This window comes from Manis pentadactyla, chromosome 12, assembly GCF_030020395.1.
Source record: "Manis pentadactyla isolate mManPen7 chromosome 12, mManPen7.hap1, whole genome shotgun sequence".
Taxonomy (NCBI): Eukaryota; Metazoa; Chordata; class Mammalia; order Pholidota; family Manidae; genus Manis; species Manis pentadactyla.
Genome location: NC_080030.1, coordinates 41,224,765 through 41,245,745, shown reverse-complemented (window position 1 = coordinate 41,245,745; position 20,981 = coordinate 41,224,765). Strand labels below are relative to the sequence as shown.

General features: G+C 39.0%; 1 protein-coding gene across 2 annotated transcripts in view; it reads right to left on the bottom strand.

Moving 5' to 3' along the window:
- RGS17 (regulator of G protein signaling 17) overlaps nt 1-20,775 on the bottom strand; it is an 84,055-nt gene extending 63,280 nt beyond the window's left edge. The window contains exon 1 of one of the 2 annotated variants that reach the window (XM_036911887.2): nt 20,615-20,775. The gene's annotated coding sequence lies outside the window, so the exon portion shown is untranslated. The remainder of the gene's footprint in view (nt 1-20,614) is intronic. The other variant, XM_057489082.1, reaches the window with a different exon arrangement.
- Nucleotides 20,776-20,981: the final 206 nt, after the last annotated feature.

Here is a 20,981-nt window from a genome sequence, read left to right as displayed (position 1 = left end):
CCTTGTAATTCAGAGGCATTTTGCTCCTTCACAGTCTCTATTAAGGGAAGTGATAAGCCTTACCACCTAACCCCTCCAATATAGTCTAACAGTGGACACAAGATGATGCTGTGAGAGTCAGACAAGACACCAGTAAGGAAGATAATAAATGTAACATGCCAGAAACACACTTTATCTCTGGTTTTCTCTAGGAATAAAACTGGCAAAGGTCACACATCTTCCAAGTTAAGTAAAATTACAAATACAAGTTGTGTGTATGTATACAAACACATGTGAACACACAGAAAGACTAGTTTTACAGTTGTGACATTCCTAGAGATATGATTTGGGCTATGAAGGGTAGAATAATTAACTGTGCTGGGACATTTTATTTGACATAAATTTTTAGTCTTTTCTACTCATAGAAAAAAATGTTTTTAAGTTCCATACTGAAGTCACATTCACATTAATCTGTAACCTATTTCCATTTTTGTTTTGGATTGAAGTATACCCAAATGAGAGCTAACATTCTCATTTTTTAATATTTAGATCAAAGTGAAAAAATAAAGCATTAGTTGGCATGGGCCCATGAGTTAGAAGAGTTTTGCTACACATCAACCTGGTTAATCGATTCTCCAGAGAAAGGAAGAATGAGAGTTGCTGAATTTCACTTTGAGCTAGATAAACAGAATCACATGTTCCTTAGTTAAAAAAATGTAGAGATAGAATGTAATAGATGTGTAATGAAGTCATAGGCTTTGTCTATAACCCATCAAGTACAGAATGAAAACAGGTAGGAGAGACAGCTCAAGTTTCCCTAACATTATCCATTGATAGCTCACTGACCTTCTTTAGCCTATCTCACTCCAGCGGCTGTCAAATGTCACAGGCAACCATGCTCCCTTTGCGTTCCTCCAGGCCTGCAGTGTCTATGGAGGAATCTGATCACAGCTGGCAACAGAGGGCTGGCCGATGTGGATAATCCAAAAATATTTATTTTTCTGAATATTACTTTCTTTCAAATGCTAATAAGGGCTAAGCCCAAAACATTTTTGTGCCCTCAAGCAAATGAAAAATACAATGCAAACATTAGGCATTCTATTTTCATTGTGTATGTGTCTTGTTTTATGCATTCTATCATAAAATATTTATTTTTAGCCACTGCCCTGATACTCAGTGGCTAGCACTTGGTAGAATCTCATACATAATTGCTGAATGAATAAAATGAATTGTGCAATGAGCTTTCTCTATTACAAATCATTATGAAAGTATACTACATCCATCTCAGAATTTTTATAGTTGAGTGAACAAAGAACATGGATAATGTGTGCAGAATTTCTTGCAACACATAGCACTCTTCAGTTATTCTTTTCTAATTCTGTTGACTGAAAACCAGGACACTACAACAAATGACAAGATATACAGGAGGATGTGACATTTGAATAATGACCTACAGATAGATAATAACAGTGCATTAGTAATTTCAGTTGAACATGAGTGTCTAAGGAATAACAGGCTGAAATGTTACATTTCTTTAGGATGACATCTTTGGTAGAAAATTTTTTATTCCCTTTATGTTCATATTTTATTTAAAACAGGCCATAAAATATGACCACTCATTGACAGAGGGCATAAGATAGTTCTCTTTCCATACCCTTCCCCGGAAGGCAGGGTGGAGAATGCTGCTTTGAGCTGTCGTTTTCTGCCACAGCCCACTGGCTCCTCCAGGACTGCAGAGACACGTTTATTCTCACATGCAGCTACCTTTTTCTCCTAGCAACCATATTATGCTAAAGTGCAGTTGCTGAGGTTGCCAGGATATTCTTCTATTCTTGTTCTCCATGATCAAACCAAAGGGAAGAGAAAGTGTAAACCAAACTAGAGGTGAAGGTACAAGGAGAGGGATCCAGAAAAGCAAAGGGCCCTCCTCTTATTACAAGGAAATAAACTGAGCCAATTACTTCATGGTTAATGCCTTTAGTAAATTTATCACTTCTACCTTTTAGGGAAACTTTAAAGACAACTTGCAAACTAATGGCTACTAAACATTTTGAGAGTATATTTGCCACTATATCATTATTCATGGAAAACCACTTTTTCCCAATGGAGGAAGAGAGGCAAATATCTTAAAATTGTCAGAGTGACCCGAAGGATTCTGAAATGTAATTTCACATATAAAAGTTTTGAAGTAGATGCCACATTTCACTGGACCAAAGACATTATTGATTGTTGAGTGCATACTGAGTTCTGAAATGTTAAAATGTGGAAAAACAATGTGCATGTTAGAATTGTTTGAAACATGGCATATCACTTCCTTTGGTATTTTAATGAATTCTGATATAAAACAGTTCTTTATTTAGAAAAGGAGGCAAATTGAATTTTTCAGAGTCACACAGCTAATAAGTAGAAGAGACAGAACTCACATACATGTCTGAAGCTTATGTTTAAAGTCTTAACCATGTCATGCTGCCTCTTCAGATAATAAAAATAATTAACAGAAAATAGTTCTGACATGTTTACAGAACTTTATCATTGTGCAAGTATTTGTCACAGTCCCAGTGATTCACTAGGTATCATTAGCCTTGTTTTACAAATAAGAAGAACTGGATCCACAGAGACGGAATGACTTGCCCAAGGTCGCATAATTAGAAAGTGGCAGGACCAGGAATGAAACCAAAGATACATGACTCTAAATCCTGAACATGTTTAACAAAGGCAGACATTAACCAATGACCAGACCTGAAAGTAGACCATGGACATAAAGATTACTCCAAGAGAAATATATTTGTTGGATATATAAGCAGAAATGCTGCACATATTAGATGGATTCACTGCCTTATTCATGAAGTATTTATTGAATGGCTACTTTAAGCTAGGCTCTGTTTTAGTACCTGGGATTTGGTGATGAATAAAAGACATAAAAATCACACAGAACTTCTAACTGCTTTAGAGAGACACAAGGTAGGGGGTAGAAAGGGAGTGGGGACCTGCAGTTTTAAATAGTGGTCAAGGAAGGGGTCCCTGAAAAGGTGACAGGTGAGTAAAGATCAAAGAGCTACAGAAGTGGGCCACATGGACATCTGTGGGAAGGACATTCCGGGAAGAGGGAATAGAGGCCCAATACATGAACAGCTAAGAGGCTGGGACAAGGTAGCAAAGGGGGAGAGTGGAAGGTGATGAACTCAGAGAGGTATGGGGGCAAGAGCGTGGAGAAGTGGACAGATCACATAGCTCCATGTAGATCGATGTAAGGATTTTTTGGATTTACTCAGAGCAAAATGATAACCTTAGGCAGAGTAGCCTCATGGCATTTGAAACCTGGCCAACTTGAGTGAATCTGTCCTAGGCATCCCAAATGTGTCTACTTCATCAGTCCAATCTAATCTTGACCTACCTGGCAATAGATGTTACTCTGTTTTCGTATTATAAGGCACGGCCTATTGTAGTAGAGAGTCTTGACAGGTAAGCTTCCAGCTTCATGGGAAGCTAATAAATATTTATTAGACACCTGTTGTTTGTGATGGAATTTTAATAAAAGCTCTCCCCGTGCCTCCTCATACCCCCCAAAAAATTAGTCCCCACTCTCAATAAGTATAGTAACTTTGCTCTCAGATTGTAAAGTCTGTACCAGTGTTCACTCACAGAGGAATAAGCACAGAACTATGCCCAGAGTAGCCAGAGACAATTTGGCAACATGTGTGGTAAGGTTTTCTAAGCAGATAAAAGCAGATAATACAACTGATTCAGAGGTAAAAGCATAAGCAAAAACAAGGAGGCTTATAATAGCATAGCCTATTTTTTTTTAAAGATTCATTCATTCACTCAACGTGACTGGGGCATAAGGTGCTTGGGAAGAACAGCAACTGGGGAGAAACAGGCAGGGAGGAATCAGGGAGAAGGCCATGCAAAGTACTTGGATTTTATCCACAAGTGATGGGGAGATGCTGCATGCTCTATAAATACAATGTAGCATCAGGAGTCCTATGTGGGTCATCATCGCCCCAGTGTAGAGGGCAGGTTGAGTGAAGTGGGAGTGTAGACAAGGCAGCTATTGCAACAGTCCAGGCAAAATGATGCTGGTGAACTGGGAGTGCAAAAATAGAGAAATAGGACAGAGGTAAGAAGTGTTCACCAGGTAGACTCAGCCTAGGTTAGGGATAGATGAGATACTGAGCAGGGTGTGAGTGAGAGGGGACTCAAGGTTGGCTCTGGTGTTCCCATGTGGGTGACCGAGTAGATGCCACCCTCTGAGGGGAATATGGGAAGGAAAGGGGCTTACGCACAGAGAAGACAAGAATACCAGTGCCCTTGTTGTGATGCAGGCAGTTTCTGTGGAAGGAGAGGTCACTGTGAGGTGGCTGGACAAGGATACATGACGGTCTTAGGACTTCAGCTTAGACCTTAAAAGAATGTCAGAATTCAGGAAAGTAAAGGGAAGCATGTACAGCATTCCAGGCAGGAAAGGTGAGCAGAGGCCCAGAAGTGGAAGAGTGGAACCATCTTCTGGAGATGAATGTATTGGCCTTTTGGGGTAGGAGCATGGTGGGAGAAAGGGGAGGAAAGGGTTGTCCTCCAACAGTACTGAGATAATTTGCTATTTTGTAAGGCACCCACTATTGATCAACCATCTAGATGACTAATGGCAGCCACCTGAAACATCCTGATATATCGCTAGTGATCCTATACGAATATTACAGCCATGCTAGGATTCATGAGATGTTCTCTGAGCAGCTTTATAGCTTTAGCTAACTCAGTTCTGAATTCTATCTCAGGATGAAACAGACATCTTAGTGGTTTAAAGTTCATAACCACTAGTGCCATGTTTTCCTCCAAACACCTAACATTTTAGTTTATATCTGAAAAGAGTGTTTTTTTAACTAACCAAATGAATTCTATAATGAATTTTTCATACTGCTTTTACAAGTACAGAACAAACTTTTTAAAGTTTGTATTGTATTTTCTATCATCAGACACCAGGCTGACCATATTTAACTCTATCCAAACAACACATAACTTCTAAAAAAAAAATCTGTATTTAAAAGTCTCAGCTGTAAAAATATCACTTGCTCTGTTTAGTCTTGAATTATTGCAAGTGGTGGTGGAATACTTGTAATGTCTTCTCAAGTCCATCATCACAAAACAAAATACTGAACAGAACATTAGCTACAGTTACTTATTTTCCTGGAATACAGTCAGATTTCTTTCCTTCATTTCCCTTTGGAAACAATCAAATCCCTAACAGCTCTTGATAATTCATCATTTCTTGCTTCACTGCTATCTTTTAAAACAAAGCCATCCTGTGATTCTATACATGTCATTATGAACCAAGATAAATCATAGGTAAAGAGGAGCTCAGATTGCTCCAAATGAGTTCTTCCAGGAAATATTGCTTCTCCTACAATATAATTGGAAACTTTGAGTACATGTCAGTTATAGGGCAATCTGCTAAACACCTGCCAGGAAAAAAAATGTGCCACATCCTTCCTCATAATTTTCAGTGGCCTCTGCCCTCTTTTACAGCTTCATTCATTTTTATTCATTTCACTTCTATTCTGGCTCTACATATTATACAGCTTCCATACATCATTTTTCCAACAGCTTAGACACAATAAAACTGTATTCCTATCTTATGCTTAAATATGCATGTGAAGAACATCCTCCTTTTGGTTTTCTACGTTTGTTATATGTGAACTTGATTTTCTGATGTATCTCAGAACACTTCTACTTAACTTAATTATGCTTTAAATCCTCTGAAATGTATCTCAGAGCTGAGTACACTAGGAAACAAGTTTGGCAGGCAAATGCAAAAAACAGCTAAGGAATAAAGATAAAATAGGCAGCTTGTTGGGAAATTCCTGGAGGGAGGTCAGATTTCTAGCCTAAGAAAAGTGAGCTCACTTCTCCCCCTTGTGCCCAGAACTTTGGATGCTACCACCCATACGTTTCCTTGAATGAGAAAAGGCAGGAGAATGAAATTTCCTTCCTCTGACCTCTCATGCCAATATTTATTGAACTGCAATTAATATATTTGTAGTATAATATACTGCTTGAAATGGACTGATATCAAGCCATGTCAATTTTTAAAATAATTAAGATGTAGAAAATTCCCATTACATTTCAATCTGATAAAGCCACCATGCCTTCAGTACACCCTCATTCAAAGCCTCACTCATCTGCAGCTGATATGGGAGTGAAAGAATATATACATTTAATAGGCCTGCTTTACAAAGAACCTCAAATGCTTTACAAAGAATTCCCTCTAAGAGCCAATTAAAATAATCAAAGATCAATTACCTATGTCTCATGGAGGCAAGGGTTTTTATCTGTTTTGTGCTCTAATAAACCTGAATCTTCCAGAACAGTGCCTAGCATACAGTAGGTGCTCATTAAATATTTGTTAAAAGAGAAATTTCACTGGAGGAACCATGCACAAAAATTCTGTCTTAGTCTTCAGTAAGAATCCCTTTTACTTAATTCTTTTACCCAAATCACTTATTCTTCATTCCCAGACTATTTCTATGAAAGCCAAATGCAGTGAAAGATGAGCAACAAACAACAACAAAACATTAAAGATTATGAATTTAGTTTCTCCTTTGTGGTTTGAAAAATTTGCAGTTAAACACTGATTTCTTCCTTTTGTCTTTATTATCTGACCTTCAACTTCCTATCTACTCCCATAAAAATCTATGTTATTTCATATTGCACTCAAAAGACTGCTTTCCCAATGAGCTTGTGAGGTGATTATTTTTCCTTTTAATGCTCATTTCCATTTTGTACACTTGCATTCTTACCTGGTTGAAACTATGGTAATTTACTTTTGCTCATTACACAAAAGCAAACTTATTAGTTCAGATATTCTCTTGTGGAATAATTTAACAAACTTATAATTGGTAAAGTCTGTTTACCTGTTTATTTTAACAATCAAATATTTGGCCAAATGACCATTGCATAGTCAGTATTTTGATCAAAACACCTCACTCAGCATACACGGAAAACTAGCTGAGTGTTTTTGTGTTCTTCTAAGCTGTGAACACTTTTTTGTCATTTTGGATGCTTCCAGTGAAGCCATTAGAGAAAAACCAATTTGTGGTATTTCTCCCCACAACACCTTCTTTTGGTTATGAGTTAAAACATTAGTGATGAGATGAGGGAAAGAAAGAACCCATTATTTCTGTGGACTCAGATAGTTTCAAGGTGCCTTTTGAGAACTTATTTTGCTCCATGGTCTAAAATCCCTTGTCTGTCCATATCCTTGGGAAATTCCACTACTTCTGGACTGCTGCCTTTCCCCTGGAGTCTGGAGACAAAGCCCAAAATAGGGCCTAAATCATCAAAATTTCTGAGCACCAGGTCTATGCTGAAATGAGTGAATGAATGAATGAATGAATGAATAAGTAAATAATAAATATTACATGCTCTTCTCTAATATCTTTTATTTTGATATAGAAACATTTAAAATTTTTCAAATGAATAAAATTGATGTTCCAGAAAACCCCATGGCAGTTTCCCTTAGATTTCCTAATTGATAATTTTGCTTCTCAACTGCCAACAAACTTAGTTCTCTCTAAATCTACAATATATGTTTAAGAAAAGTTTTCTTGGTTTTAGGCCCCAGCTGAGGCTGCAGTTCCCTCTCCTCTAGTTAGCCATCTTCTCTCCATAGCTTTCAAACAACTAGTCCTCATTCAAAGCATTCTCTGGCTCACCCGCTCCTCGGGCTCCCATCAGCTTGCTGGTTCTAGGTTTCAGGTTCCAGGTTCCGGGTTCCTCTCCAACACAAAGGGTCTTCTCTCAACTGGCACCACTGCTGTTCTCTTTGTGTGTCAGTGACTTGATTTATACTGTGGGCAACATGCCATGCATTCCTTACACACACACGTGTGTGTGTACACACCCATTTGAACACAGTAGGGATTTTATTGTTAGCTGCCAGGAGGGATCATAAAAGAAGTTGCACCTAATATCTAATGATCCTTAAGGTCCTGCAATATTGCTTATGGTAAAATAGCATAACATTTTTGAAAGATATTCTCCAAAACTTAAATGGGTAATATTAAACAATCTTATCCAAAGTGAGAGAAAAGGGAATTTGCCACAAGGTTGGGCCCTTTGTACTCTTCCTTCTTAGGCTCTACCCCTTAGAAATGTGATCAATGAATATTCATGGTACCATTCATGTGAGGATCCTGATTCCTTGGGAATGTTTGGAGAATCAGTGTTCTTCTTCCAAACCTCAGTGTTATGAAAATCTCCTGTACAAAATTTCTCATCATAATCATCAACCTCTTCTCAGCTAACATTTTAGGGAGAACTTACTCTGTTCCCAGCACTACCATCCACTTACCACATTCATCCTGAGTTGAGTCCTTCCCCATCCACAAAGCATTCATTCCTTCAACATAGTGAGCACCTACTCTGTTCCTGGCATTGTTCTGCATATTAGTTTATGTTCTATCTTATGGGAGAGGGAGACTCACAGTAAATAAAATAATTTGAGAGGTAAATGCCATAAATTAAGCAAAAAATAGAGAGTGACAAATGAAGGGAGGGATAAAGAAGGGCCAACATTAGGTACAGTGTCCAGAAAAGGTCTCTTTGAAGAGGTGACATTTGAACTTAAATTTGAATGGTGAAAAAGATCAGGAGAGCTTTTTAGGTAGAGGGAGTGGCAAGGTCAAAGCACCTGAGGTTGTAAGGCTCTCAGTACCCCTTCTCCCTCATGTTCCTGTAACTTTCCTAGTATCTCCCATCTAGAGGACATCTACATAGTCCTCCTCTGTAATGCTGTCTTATATTCTGATTTTTCAGATGCCTAAGTAGTCTTTTCCAGACTTCATCCTAACACAACATACTTGACCTTCAAGGGCTTAAAAAATAAACAGCAACTCAAAGCAAGCCTGCATCTCCAGGCTGACCCATTGTCATACTTACCTTTCCTATTGAAGAATCTATGGGATATACGCTTCAGAAAATTTAGTGCCAGGCAATAGAAATTCTTCTGAATTTCTTCTGAAAACTGTTTTCTTTCATTAACCAGTGAGTTACAGGTAACCTGTCCTGTAACCCTCCTATTTTGGCAGCCAGACCCTAAGGTAAAAATGTACTGCTCCTGTTAAAGTAACAATCCTATCCATGTTTGTGGCTGTTTATCCCTCTCCTCCATTTATTAACTTTTGTGGCTTATCTTTAGTTTGTTTCATTTTGAATGCCCTTTGTGAAAGCGTTTTTATTTAAGCTGCTTCAAACCTTTTCAAAATAGATGATGTATAAATCATTAATCACCAGTGCTTTCTGGATAATCACAAGTAACTTCCTCATTGCAAAATATAACATGTTGCCTTGGTCCTGATCTTACCCTGTCTGCCACATGAAATAACTCAGTTGCTCTTCCTTCTTAAACCTATCTCCCTTTTTGAATCGTTTTTGAAAGATTACTATAAATATGAATAAAATTGGTTGAGAACAGCTCCACTTCCTTGGTTTCATTTCATACTAGTGTCTTCTTTCTCTTAAACATTTTTTTCTATTCTGACCATCTTACTTATGAATATATATATGGATATATTTGAGCTTCCACCTTTTCCCACATGCCCATTCAATGCAGATATACTCCAGACTCTATTCTAAGCTCACTGCTCTTTGCATTCTTCCCTTGGCAATCACCTACTACTGTCACCTCTAAGTAGAAGATTTTCATATTTTATTCCTGAGTTTGCATTCCACATTCCCGGGAACCATGTGAACCTCAGCATTAGAATGAGGCCTCACAGTTCTGTCACAGACACACAGACACACAGACACACACACACACACACACACACACACACACACACACACACACACACACACCAGTCCTTAAGTCTTCTCCATAACATCTCTGCCAAGTGTTCATCCACCAAGCATTTGACAGCAAATTTACCACCTTTTAAGGCAGACAGTTTAACCAGCCAGCTCTGACTGTTAAAAAGTTATTTCCAATAGGATGGCAAAATCTATCTCTATGGCATGATGTCCACTGGTTCTAATGCTGTTCTTAAGAGTAACAATTAAGAGATGAGAAGCACTGAATGCCAAGTGTATGCCAGGGGCAATACACATGTCATCTCTTTACAACTTTGCCATTTGGTTTTATTGTTCCCAATATATCAGTGGGGCAATTTTAAATTAGTCTAATCATTTCACATGGCTCTTCTCCAAATGGTGAAATGCACATATTCTCTAGGGGAACCACTCTATTCCAGGTTAAGAAACACAAATTCCTCCAATCACTTTTTAATGAATTATTGGTTTTTGTTAATTTTACCATCTGTATTGCATCATAGTGTCCCAAAGGAAAGAAATTCAAAATAATTCCAGTTATGGTTTGAATATGCAGAATAGGACAGAACTGTCACCAACTTTATTTTAGATACTATGTGCCTCTATTGACATAGCCTAAAGTCTTACCTGTTGCTTCTACTGAATCAACTAGACTTTTAACCAACTGCTCACTAAACATCTGCTAGAACTCTGATGGCTATGTCGAACTCTTTCCCAAACCAAACTGGGCTTATTTCCTCTCTAACCTCTTCATCAGTTTGCTTTCTACAGGTTTTGATGGGATCTGTGTTATTCAGACACACAGGCTCAAACCCTCCATGTGGCTTTAAGGCTTCTTTAACATCTTTTACATCTCACTGGTGACCATGTCCTAAAGGCTCCAAATCAAACATGTTCTCACAATGTCATCTCCATGGCCTTAGGTTGGGCCCTTTGGCACTTCCCAATCCAGACCTCATCTCTTCCCACCTGAACAGCTGCAATCCTGGCCCTGCTGCCCTCTCCTACCTACATGTAGACCTGCTATAGTCTCACACAGCTCACTCCCTACAGATACAGAGCCCAGGACACTCACTCTGTGACTGTCAAGAGCCATTCTGACTTTTTGCTTTGGTATTAATGTCTGCCAGCATCTGTCTCCTTTCTGGCCATATCTTCCTGTGATTTCCTGTGCTTATTATATACTTCTGGAAAACCTGCACAACGTACTTCTTGAATTTTCTTACTTCTACACCTTTCTTTATTTATACTGTCTTTGAGCCTGGAAGGCACTTTCTTTGCCTGTCAAAATTCTGCCTTTCAATAACTTGAGAAAATGCCACAACCTCTATGAAATTTCTGCCAGATCCTGGTCTGGCAGCTAAAATTAATCTAAAGTTCCTGAGTTCTCACAGCACTTTATTTCTCTCCTGGAATAGAAGAGTAACAGCAATTTACATATATACTTTCTTTCTTCAAGTAGTACTTAGGATCCTTAGGCCCTGGCTGTGGCTTATTTGATTTTACTATTCCCAGTTATAGAGAAAGGCCCTAGTTAGTTTCATTAATTATGAATAAGGAGGCAGGAAACAAAGAAGGTGAAACTGATGACTAGCAGAACCAGAAAAAGACTTGGAAATTTAATGCAAACACTTGGAAAAGCAGATCCATGAGGCCATATTTACAGATGAACAGAAAGATCATTCTCTCTTTCCATTATTTCTGCCTGTCCGTTTCGATTTAATTTAATTGTTTAGATTGTGAGCTTAGCTCTCATGCACATGACCTCCTTCTTTTTTTTCTGAACTCTAACACTTTTCTGGGGCTGGTAGCCAAGTGTGATTTTGGTTGTAATCAGCAGCTTCACTGAGTAACTACTTTCAGTGATCCTACTAAGGCATAAATCCACATTCCCCTAAAAATAATCTCAGTAGCAATGAGCAGATAAGCTTTCCAAGCCCACTTGTCACTGCCTCAAAGTTGTAATAAATAGTTTAGACATTAAATCTTTGCACTGTCCCACTGATAAATGAAGCAAAGCTTAGCACACGCATTTCTTCATGGCGGGCATTTTAAAGCAAAATGTAAAGGTATCTTTATACAAAAATAAAATTTATTTCATTAAGATGGACTTAGGAATAGTTACATTTGATAAGAAAAATCTGGAGAATTTTTATGAATGTGAGTGAATTTTAGTATCACATACAAGAATTTTTAGCTATTCAACATAACCCATATCAGATCAAGAAAAGTGCTTTGCCTTTTTTCCTTCTTGAAATTAACATGTATTTAATGAAATTCTACCTCACAAAATATCACTTGCATTATTCAGATGTTCAGTCAATGAAATTCCTAAATTAATGGGAAAAAATTACTTTCTTAAGATTAAGTCACACGAATTCATGAAACTGGAAGTGGTTACATAATACAGCAGTTACATAATAATGTAGTGAATGATACTATACTTTTAAGACATAATGAGTTTTTAGATAATGGTCTTGTTTTCTGAGCCTAGCCTTCCTGCTTTTTAACCTGACATTCCTTCTTATCTTATTGGCTCCTCCCCTTATATTCTGAAGTGTGTATCTTTCCTATCACTTGGTTATGATTACACAGGCATCTGGTCAGTTGTTTCCTGCTATTAAACCACAAACAAAAAGGGAAAACACACATACACTCAGACACTGATACATAAAATCATCTTTACAAAAGATTAAACTTTGGAGACAATTTCCATATTAAGGATTTCTCTACTTCTTGGTTTTCAGCATTAGAAATGATATATGAAGATATTCTTCAACTAAACCCATCATTTATACAAATATAGGTGGGTTATTAGACACTGGATTTACTAAAGGTAATTCAGTCTAAAATGTTTCTTCAACAGCAAAAATTCAGATTATTGGACATGTGCAGACGAAGAAAACATGGGCTGTAAGCTCGAATCAAAACTGCCAACATATTTACTCATAAGCTAGCAGAGATATGACAATCAGGCCAGTTTATTCCTGATGACTGGAAGACAATAAAACACCAGCATTGTTTTTTTCTCTCTGACAGTTTTAATGTTTGAGTTCTTGATATGTTTTAAATGTTAGGCAAAAAAATTTATAAAATAAACATATATTTTTCCCTGTAAAGTATTAGATGTACAAAAAGAACTGATACTCCTTCCTTATCAATTTATCTATTTAGAATAATGCTTATACAACTAATGCTACTAATAATAATAATAGAAAAGGAGAAAGGGGAAACTCAAATGTCAAATTTCACCCATGCAGTAGGTAGGGAATCATCCTCCAATTCATACTAGAGTATATAAATACTTCTATTTACATTATGGTATTTAACACTTCAATTCAAAATATAGCATTCAGTTAGTTATAACATTTTGTATGTGATATAGGTTATTGTACAACTTTATAGCCTGTCTAGACCTTAGTGCTCTCATGAAAGATATTCATTTTCCTTTTGCTTTTATCTAGTGAGTCTTGATCGTTCTAAACTCACAGGTCACAGGTAAAATCCTGGATGATAGTGGTGAGTAGAAATAAATTGAGTAATAAATAGGTTCAAACTGCAAATTAGCAAATATGGTTACTTATTAACAGCCCAATTAAAGGTTTAATGACAAGCAAGTTAAATTTAGTGGCTGAATTGAGGGTTTAGCTTACCTTCAAGTTAATTCATTCATAATGTCAGTCTTTCATTACCATATACAGGCAAATTAATAGTCAATTCACAGCATTTGCTAGGAAGGACTTGAAGTCTTTGCCTTTATTTTATAAACAATATCAAATATTCCTAGATCAAGATGAATCTAGTAGTTAGATTTAGGGATCACCCTAATAATATCAACAAGTAAGTGTTGAACATGGTTTTCTTTCTCCAAAACCAAATATAATTTTTTTTTATGATCTGAAAAGAATATTCTGGATTTCTAGTCAATTTACTATATTACAGAAGATTACCAAAGAAGGAAAAAATGTTATAGTATTTTATTGCATGGGAAATGGGATCCTAAGGACCGTGGAGGTATCACTCTCTTCCTTTGATTACATTTTAATATATCCAATATTTTAACATACCTTAAATTATATTACGATGATTACCCAGGGTAGCCTGTTAAGTGAGGGGGGAAAAAAGGCACAGTACAGATGTATGTAGATATTGTCTTTACTTTAATATGGGAGAGTTGGGAGTTGGGGTGGGTTCACAAAGAGGGTTAAGCTTCCGGTCTTGCTGTTACATGGCTGTTCAATCATCCACCCACAGAGCTACTTCCTCTTTCCCCTCCCCTTCAGTGTGTCTCTGCTTAGCAGCTTTTATTAGGGGTAGAGACATCCACACTTTGAGATTGTCCTAAATTTGCTGAGTCAGAAAGAGATCCTTGTTCATTACTTCTCGGTTTTAGTTAGTTATGACTTGTAAATTTAGAATGATCAGGGCTCACTAGATAAAAGCAAAATAAGTTGCAGAAACTCTTATGTGAATTCTTTGTGGAAAGGGGCCGTGTTCAATTAATTTTTGCATCCAAAAATCTTATTACAGAGCCTAGCACATTATAGGTGCCCCAGAATGTTTATGAATGAATGAATGTTCATTTACCTGGTTGGTTAAACAAGCTGGTCAGGAAAGGATAACAGCAAATACATGGAGAGCAACTTCAACATTAATAAGGATCCATTAGTTAAGACAAATACTGGCAAGAAATTAAAATCCCTTCAAGCATTTATTATCTACATGATGTTTTTTGGATTTATTTTAACTATTCAACTCTAGAACAGCATCTAACACTTGCACAATGACTGCCAACAAATGAAGCATTTTTATAAACATAATTTCATTTACTCTTTCAACTTTTTTGAGGTATGTACAATCAGACTTCAATTTTACAGATGATGATAGAAAGAGACTTAACAAGGCTGAGGCTAAATCTCTGGTTATTTGAATCCAAAACCTGGGCTCTTTCTACTGACATACATTCTCTGTTTTTAAAAAAATGTCTCTTTCATTCAGGGGTTATTTTCCATATGCTTTTCCACATCCCCTAAGTTAAATCATATAGATTGCTGCTTTTCATATAGCAAAGTTTCAAATATGATTTTAATTAAAAGTAGAGGTGTGGGAAACAGGGTGGAGGCATGGGATGGTCTTCCTAGAACCAAAATTGACTTATGAAAATCTCTAGGCAAGATAGCCTTTTGTAATACACTGAAAACAAGCCCTTGCCTTTCATTGAGACTAAAAATAAATAGAGACAGTGTTACCAACTTTCATAAGAGTTTTCACTGGATTTAACTCACTATACCATTGGGAAGCCCAGAAATAATTGAAGAAATGAAATAAACACTTACCTGCTCATTTCATTTATGTCATAATTTCCCTTGGGTTGTGTCTGTTTTATTGTAATGCCACAGATCTTGGATTATACCCTTTGTATTTCAATAGCCAATCAGCAGTATTATGAAAAGCCTGTGACCTAATACAAGGAAGTAAATATTTGCTTTGTGAACCACATTGTCTATAATAAAATTACATGTATTGATACAGAGATTTTTTTTTTAATTTCAAATACAGAGTTTAAGAAATTCAGAGAGATTTCAGGTGTTTATTACTCATGCTAGAATTTTAAGTCTGAAGCGTTTATATAATTTAATGAAAAAGCCTATATACCTAGTAAATAGTAGAGCAAGAATTCAAATTCAGTTCTATTTGAAACATGGTGTTATGTTCATTTGCTTCTACTACTGGGACTCCCCATTTATTATAAATTCCAGGTTTGTTGATTCTGAATTACTGAGGTTTTACCCTATTTGATAAATTGGAGCAAAAAAATAATTTTAAGATTTTACACTTTCTGGTTAGTTTAATATAGAAGGGACTTGACAGATTCTTCAAATTAAGTATTTAAGCTTTGAAACCAAATTTGTCAGTCATAGATTTCAAAAAGTCAAAACCAGGAACTTACAAGAGCAGTGAATCATGTGAAACACTACAGACAGAAGTCACTAAGAGATTAGATTAGATCCTCACTTTTTAAATATTTAAGATCACTTACAGCTTAAAATTTGAGATAAGATACGATTCTAATCTGACCTGGTTTTATAATTAAACTTAACTGATTTCATTCTGATAAGAAATTTCTATTAGTGCCCTGTAGGACCTCATCTACACCCACATTTCCTTTCAATTTCATTTATCTCAGGAAAACTCCGAAGTTCTCCTACAACATGGGCAACTGCCAGAAACAATCTGTGAAAATACGGGAACTTGCCAACTACATGCTTCTCCTTAGTAGAGTGTGAGTATACGGGCACAGTACCCAGAGAGAAAAATGACAGACCCCAACTATTAAGTGATTCTGGGTTCTGAAAGGAACAGTGCACTTCAGAAAGCCTAGGCACCGTGGCAAGTGGCAGCCTGTGATGGACACCAGGGCAGCCCTGATCCTGTGGCTGATCCAGCCCCAGCCTTTGGTGATGTTTGCTCCACTCCAGCTGAGCTACAGTCTGATTCAGTCACATGATCTCTATAGTCTTTGTCACATGTCCCTAAGCATACCCTTTTTGTTTGCTCTTGCCTCTGTTGGTTTTTTTTAAAATTAACTTTAGCACCCCCCCCAAAAGAAAATATACCAGAATACCAATAGAAAAATGGGCAAAAGACTTGAACAAGCTATCCTCAAAGACAAAATAAATGAAACTTGCTTATAAGCAACAAGCTACCTCAAAGACAAAATAAATGAAACTTTCTTATAAGCATGTCAAAAACTTATCAGCATTGTTAGTAATCAAAGAAATGAAAGTTTGAAAAATATCATTTTCATCTATCAAGTTAGCAAGGATTTCTTAAAGATGGTATTTTGTTGGCAGGAACTAGATGTTCTAAGCATCAAGCCTATTGCAAAAGTGTTATACAGATATGGAGACAAAATCTAGGCATAAGAATGTACATTAATTAAGGCAGCAAAATATTGGAAATAACATAAAACCCAAAAAATAAGAGAATGGATAAATTAAGGCATCTATAAGATGAATGACTTTTCAGTCACTAAATTGTATTAAAACCTATTTTAATTTCTTGGGAAAAACCAACAAAGTAATGTTAATTTTTAAAAAAGGAAATGTGAAATTCTACAATACAATTCCAATTCTTCAAAAAATGGTCCATTTATACACAGGAAACAAAACTAGTGGTAAAAACTACCCTATATTTTCAATAGCAGTTCTTTAGGCATTGGGATAATTGCAAGTACTCAGTACATGCTAGGCACATGTTCAGTATTTTATATACATTGCATTATGTTTATAGTTGAAACATCTTGGGAGGTGGGTCTTTATCTCTGCTGTGTATCTGAGGAAACTGAGGCTCAGAGAAGGTAAGTAAGTTGACCATGGCAGCACAGCTATTAAATGGAGGAGCTAAGATAACTTGACACAAGCCCTTGTTCATAATATCCATGCCTTTCCACTGGGGATTTTAATTTCTTGTTTCATATATTTTTGTGTTCTAGGAGATCTAAAATAAGTACACGCTTTTATAATTTTGAAACAAAAAATTAGATAAATGCTATACTAAATATGGGCATATTCAAAAATTGACAATTCTAAAACTTCTTTCCTCCCAAAGACCATGAATACAATCGTTTGATCTCAAACTAGTGTATTTGGTAATAAGCAAAAACGCTTTTAAAAAATGTAATCCCAAATCTTGGAATACTCTCCTGAGCCATGTCAATTCTGCAAAGCTTATTCATTGAAGAAATACTTATTTAACACCTGCCTTTTGCCACATATTATGCTAGGTGTTGGCACGATAGCAGGAATAACTCTCTTAATGACTTTCTTTGGATATTAGGAAAGTCTTTGAGAGGAAAGTGGAGATGTGAAGGGCTAGGGAAGGTGAGAATATCAGTCAATCTAACATTGAAAGTTCTGGCTTTATTTTTTAAGCTTTCCATAAAAACTTACAATATTTCTGAAAATCCAGGACACCCTCCTGGAAATGTCATACAATACTGTTCTACAATGCATTTATACTTTAACTATACTAGTCAGGGGAAATAAAAAGCTTTTTAACATCACACAGCGTTATTCTCATTCACTGGGTAGACACTGGTCATTCCATTTCCCCCTCTGAGTTGTGTAGTATCTTCATTGTCAGTAAGAAGAGTTGGACTATTAGAAAAACATTCTCAGCAGAAGAAATGCCCTTGGATGGATTCCTACTCCTCTTGGCTCCATTTCTCTTTGTCCCTGCCTACCTTTCACTTTTCCAGAAAAGCCCATGTCTTTCAGCAAATGGATGTCAAATACGAAGAGCATTATCTCTACAAGTGTAGATGAACAGTTAAATGCTTTACTTTTTAGCCTGTGAGTCTATAATTTTTTACCAATTTAGATTTAGATAATTTACTTTTATTTGTTATGATAAGGTCAAATGATTTAAAAATAATAATAATAATAATAAATTAATCCTGGTCTACAAAGCCCCTGGCCCTAGTGGTAGGAAATGTTAAGGAGTTGTTGTCATCATTATTATGCAAAGTACAGGAAGTCCACAGGAATGATAATGACTTAGACTTTCAACATTATGAATTCAAATAAATTAGGACCCTGTAGGACTATCCCTAAAAGCAAAGAGATACCTATTTGAGGAGAAGCTGGATGCCTTCGAATTTAATAGGGGCAGCAAATTAAGTCTCCTTGTTAATTCCCTTGCATGGTGACTTAACACCAAGGAACCAGAGCAAAAAGGTCAAAATTGGCACAACATACACCTTATGTTGTTTGTTCTCTGAATTAGGTGGTTTTCTTAATCTTACAGGCTACAAATTTAGGCGGAAAGATGATGCCCATGGTTCTGGGATCAAGTGTCACTGCCATGGAGAGTCATCTTATTTAGTAAATGATGCCGTCCGATCTTCTTGTAATAATAAACACGTTCCTTGTCTCTAAAATTGCAAATGAAGTACTCTCCCATAGTTTCTCTAAATACAGTTTTTAAGATTATAAAAGTAGTGAATAAATCAACTCTCCTATGAGTGTGCTAATTACTGTTTTAGTTCATGGTAACATAAGAAATAGCTTAATAACAGTAACTTAACTGGAGGAGGTCAAACTGTTCATTCATTTGAATTAATGAGTATAAAACATCTTTGCATTAGACATGAATACTGTAATGTATATTTCATGGGTACCTGCTACTATTACCACAAAAGATTTTAGAAACCAATACAGTTTAAAGTGCTTCAGTTTTCAGCTTATTCAATACACATTTCTAACAGCTATGAAATCAGGAGAAAAACATTGTTTTCTGTTATAAGAGTAAAAATTGTTTCTCACTTCCCCAATTAGTTTTCAGAAAGGCTTATCACCTGGAAAACCAGTATGTATGAACGCCGGAAATGCGGATGACATCCAGTCTAAGGAATGCTTCCTTTAAATAGGAACCAAACTATAAGATTTCTATGATGTGTGATAGCCATCCCATGATGGAAATGATCTTGCTCTAAAACAATTTTTTAGAAGAAGAAAGAAAAACCTATGGGAAGCCTGCAAAGTTCTCGAGACAGACCTTCCAAGTGACTCTTTTAAAGAAGGAAGCGTTTATGGAAGGGCCAGGGAGGTTGGGAAAACTATGACAGGGGCCAGGGGCAGTGTCGCCGGATCCACTGAGGTTGTCCCAGGTGAGCTGGTGCCCAGGCTCGGGATGGAGGGGGAGGGCGCAGGGCGGGGCCCCCGCACTGAGCAACTCTCTCGCCCGACGACCCCTGCTCTGTGCCCAGGAGCCCAGCGCCTTGGGAGGCTGACGCGGGCTGCCCGGGACGCGCCACCGGCAGCCTCGGGCTCGCGAGGAGCATCCCCCGACCCGTGGCTCCCGCGGCCAGCTCTGTCCCTCCGCCATCCTCACGTCCTCCGACATTTTTCAGGGAGACAAGGAGGTAGGGAGGAGAGGAAACGGCCGAGTGTCTGCACCCAGCCTCTGCCGCAGCACAAGAAGAGGAGGAGGAGGGAGGCTGAGAGGAGGCAGCCACTAAACTGTGATTCCACCGATAAAGAAAATCATCGCCCACAGCAGGAGAGTCCCGGGTACACCCACCCGGCCGGCCGCTGGGGTTTGGTGGACGTTCCTCCTCGCCCCCTCGGTGGCTGTGAAATCGACCCCGAACCCCGCACCAAAGTACCCGTGTTCCTTCGACTCAGGGGAGGACAAGGAACAAAAGAGACCCCCACCCCCTACACACACACACCTCCGATATTTTACCGCTGCTCAAGGTATGCATGTTTGCAATCCCTCTGCTTACACCTTCCCCACCTGTGTAGTGCATTTTCCCAAAGGTAAAAAAGAAAAATAGCTCCCCGAGGTGACCGGTCGGTCGGACACTAATTTCACATTCGGCTTCCTCACAACCAACCACGGAATCCCGCGGGAGGACCGCGCGCCCCCGCGGGGTCCCCGCCGCCCTCGGCCCTGGCCGCCGGGTCCCCGAAGGCGCCCGGCGGTCCGCCGAGGACCCACGCGAGGGCTACCGGGGCGGCAGGACGGCCGCCCAGCCCCTCCGCGGCAGCCGGAGGGCGGCGAGCGGACCGCGCGGCGGCGGCAACGCGGGCTTCAACTTCCCAGCCCCGCGGCGCGGCCCCCGCTCCCTCGCGGGCAGCGCCGAGCCCCGCGCCCGCAGCCTCCCCTGCCGCGGCGGAGGCGGTGGCACCCTCCGCCCCCTCTCCCCTCACCTCCCCCGCCCCCCACCTTTACAAAACCCATCCTTCGGTGCAAAGCAGACATTTTGATGTCATGGACTTAGCACGGCTCGCTCTCAGAGGCAGCATCTTACCCAGTGGCTTGGAAGTGTGGGCAGCGCGCCGCGGGCTCCGGGGGCGCGAGGCTGGGCTGCTCGGTCCTCTAGCGGAGCGGCTCTGCTGCCATCCGCCCAACTTCAGCACCCGGCGGGCGAGGAGAGAGCGAGAGCCGGGAGGGCGGGGCGGGGGAGGAGGCGGGAGCCGCGCCGCCCGGCAGCGCGCATGCGCCCCGCGGGCGGGCGCAGCCCCTCGCCTAGCTCGGCCGGAGGTGCAGCCCGGCCCCCGGCGCGCGACCGCGTGAGTCACCGCCCCGCCCCGGCCCGGCGCCTGCGGTGCGGAGGGTCCCGGCCGGCGCGCGGAGCTGGACGCCCCAGAGGCGGGGACCCTTCCGAGGTGAGGGAG